Source organism: Etheostoma cragini, chromosome 23, assembly GCF_013103735.1.
Source record: "Etheostoma cragini isolate CJK2018 chromosome 23, CSU_Ecrag_1.0, whole genome shotgun sequence".
In the NCBI taxonomy this organism is placed as follows: domain Eukaryota; kingdom Metazoa; phylum Chordata; class Actinopteri; order Perciformes; family Percidae; genus Etheostoma; species Etheostoma cragini.
In genome coordinates, this window is record NC_048429.1 from 12,698,017 (window position 1) to 12,701,868 (window position 3,852).

Below are 3,852 nucleotides of genomic sequence, written 5' to 3' on the forward strand. Positions count from 1 at the left end.
ATATACACACACACACACACACCTGACTGCGCATACACACATTGGATTACATTAAATGCTGGAATGAATCAGCAATTACCACGTTTGATACTAATGGTTGCTATAAGAAAGGGGTGGTACATGATTTGGTACATGATCTCTCCTACTTTTTTTTCCGTTATCACTTCCTCCACCTCCTTTTCCCCATTTCTCCTACTGCTTAAAACTCTTTCTTCCCTCGTCTCTTTCCCTTTCTGTCTGTTTGCAGTTCAAAACCAGGAACCCAGCCGTGGCCGCATTCCTTAGCCATCCCAAGCTAAGATTAGCATACTGATTAGCTAGCCCTGTGGTTCTGTCTTCGCCTTCCCCTGAGCTCACATGCCCGACGACAGCCTCATGAATACATGATAGCACCGTTGGCAAACAAATGCACGGCTGAGAGCTTCCAGAGGAGGGAGCTAGTGCACACAATACAATGCTTTTATTTCTTCCTTTGTAATGTAATCAGAGGGTACTGAGGCATGCTCGTGTGATTAGGGTTTCCAACACGGTATGAACGGTTAAATTGTTCCGAGCCAACCCAACTTTTAAAAACAACAGAGACGTACTGCACCATCAAAGAGCAAAGAAGGATTACAGTAACAGAGACACAATATCATATCAAAATAATACATAAATACATTAAATAAGAAAAAACACGGGGGCCGATATATGCTGAGAGAAACAATGCCACCACGGACAAGAAAAACTCTCAAGCTGGGATAAAAGCCGATGAGAATGAAATAAATAAAAATACTTGAGCTGTTGCCAATTATCTCTCTTCCCCCTGCACTGTTTGTCTCCTTCTTCCTGAGTCTTTTCACTTTTGTTTCCCACTTTATTTCCTCTTGCTCCTTCTCCACCGTGCTTGCTTCTTCACCCTCAGCAGAGCTTGGCTTTCATTTACTCATCTCCTTTCTATACCTCTTTCTCTCTCTTTCTCTCTCTCGCTCTCTTCTAGCCTACAAATCTCCTTTTCATTAGTCCCTACCTCTCTTGGACCTCTTTTCCTCCCTTTCTTCTCCCCAAGGCATTAGCGCGCATATCAAGCCACCCCCTGCTCTCACCTCTTTCAATGGCACTATTCCTATCCCTCCCTCCCTCCCTCCCTCCCTCCCTCCATCGCATCTCTCTCTCTGTCCTCTTAAATCTCTCCCTGTGAGAAGGGCCTAAGTGAGGACGGCAGATCGTGTGAAGTTGGATGTTGATTCTAGGTGACAGGCACCATATGAGTCATAGCCATAATCACAGAGCTCCCCTCAATCCCCCCCACCCCCCACCCCCCGGCTGCAGAACACACCGCAAAGCAAAACTGCCCTTGGTACAAACAGCTACACAGTACACAGAATGCATGTAAATATTTACAATTTGTATAGTATTTCATTCTTTCACTCGGATGCCAACACCTCAGGGACACCAGTCAACCAGACGAGCCACAAGTGCATATTACATGGCAATAAAAGAAAATGTATGTTCAGATTTGCATAGAAGTACCCAAATGTGTGGTACAGATTGAGACATGGTGCCTATTCTGTACCGTTTTCCTAGCTATACTGCATGTATTCATAATATTGTATATGAGCATATGCTTTATAGTCATATTTGTAGGCAACTCAAAGGGCAGTCTAGCACAAACAGGTTTTCTCCACATATAGATAGTATAAGTATTGAACAAAACATGTGTTGATGGGCAAGGACGATTACAATTTTCATTAAAACATTTTAAAAAATCCTATAAAATAATGTTGTTGCAAATGCAATATTATTGTGTAAAGAAATACAGTAAAATATTTTCAATAAGTCTTTTGCCAGGAAATTAAACTATTGTTGACATTTTTCAAACAGAAATGACACAATGACAACAGCTCCAGCTTCTGAAAGAGGACAATTGACTGATTTTCCTTGTCCAACATCATAGCATTGAATATTTATGTGTTTTAGACAAAACCAGGACCTTTGATGACACACGTTGAGCTCTATATCATTTTTTTCTGGAGCCTAGTTTTAAAGACAATATAATTACTCACAGATGAATCAATAATGAAAATAAGCCTTAGTTGCAGCCTCACACACACACACACACACACACACACACACACACACACACACACACACACACACACACACACACACACACACACACACACACACACACACACACACACACACACACACACACACACACACACACACACACACACACACACACACACACACACACACACACACGACATAATTTCTTATACTAAAAATGCTATTATCGTAAAACAAGGAGAAGAGGTCAGTAGTGGAAAAGGAGAGAGGACAAGCGATGACGACAGAGGGGGGGCAAAAAAAACTGCTGAGAGCAAATAACTCAGTATGACGTGCATCGGTCAGCTCAGACCTGCACCAGAGGAGAGACCCAAGAATTATAAGATTTGAAATAAATGTGAAGAAGAAAAAGAAAATGCAAGAAAAAGTGCAACACAGAGAAAGAGGAGAATATAATATGAGGTAAACTGAGTAGAGATAAAGATGAAAAAACATGTGGGAAACTGGACCGGACAGCCTCCCAGGACATCGAAGGACACGAGAACAGAGGAGAGGGTGAGATAAATATTAAAAAAAGGAAAAAACAGAAAGAAAGCCCTGATGGGGAAGGTTAAACTAAAGAGAAAGCAGTGAAATCGTCCTAGCTGCATGTTCAGATTGGAAATTTATCTGCCAGAAAGACCACAAGCGGAGAGAAAAAAGAGGAATCAAAAAAGGGAAGAAATGTAAGAAAGAGGAGCCAAGCAAGAAGTCTCTCTGGCATTAGTTTAGCGTTGAACAAATAGCACTTTAAACTAAGGAACCAAACTATTCTAGTAGGATGGGGTGAAGAGATTATAAAAGAGAAATCAAAGAATCACTATTGCGCATATGGCTAAATTTCAGAAGGGAGGAGGAGGTTCAGGTCCTTGAGGTTGGGCTCATAGAGTGCTGACTGAAACAAACAATTAAGCACAATTGATTGGACACAAGCAGTAGATCAATTGACATGGCCAAAGGTACCATAAAAGAAGAAAAAAAAGCCCCCCCCCCCCCTTTCTGATCAACCTGGGGCCTGTATGATTACAAAGCAAACTCAATCTTCTGTCCAGTGGAGAAAAAAATACGGAAAGTGAGCAGAGGTCTTTAAGGAAAACTTACAAAATAATCATGAAATAAATCTGTTAATGTCTCTAAAACACCAGCATAGCTAATGTGATCGAAGACGAGACCATTATATTAATCATTAGCTCGGCTAAATGGGCTTATTATGGCTATAGCACATAGACTCTGTTTTTTTTTTTTTCTCCGCACATGGCAGGCTGGAGCACAGGGTGCCAGCTGGATAGCTCCTCAAAAGTGAGTCAGAGAAAGGAAGCGAGAAGGAGAGAAGGTGTGACGGTGCCAGGGAACAAGAAATGAAAAGGCATCCTCGAATGGAGAACTGGCCTTTGAGAGAGAGAGTGGGATTGTGTTACCATGCGTGTGTGTGTGTGTGTGTGTGTGTATGTGTGTGTGTTTGCATAAATTTGCCTAATAAGGTTATGCCCAAGCAATAGTTGATTACCGCCAGGAGTAAGACTAACTGTTTGTCCAACTAAAAGGTGTTTTCCTGAATAAGAAAATCTCTGTCTTTTATGCTGTATGTCTCATGTGTATTCGTTATCTACTGCAACCAGTGTTTAGTCCAGAGACAATATGACAGATGCATGACTGTCTGACCTCAGTAAGTGAGTCTGACAGTATACACAGCCCTCAGGACAGAGATGTGTGTGTGTGTGTGTGTGTGTGTGTGTGTGTGTGTGTGTGTGTGTGTGTGTG

General features: G+C 41.8%; 1 protein-coding gene across 1 annotated transcript in view; it reads right to left on the reverse strand.

Moving 5' to 3' along the window:
- Nucleotides 1-3,852, reverse strand: part of tafa5a (TAFA chemokine like family member 5a) — a 138,096-nt gene that overhangs the window by 132,915 nt on the left and 1,329 nt on the right. The window lies entirely within an intron of this gene.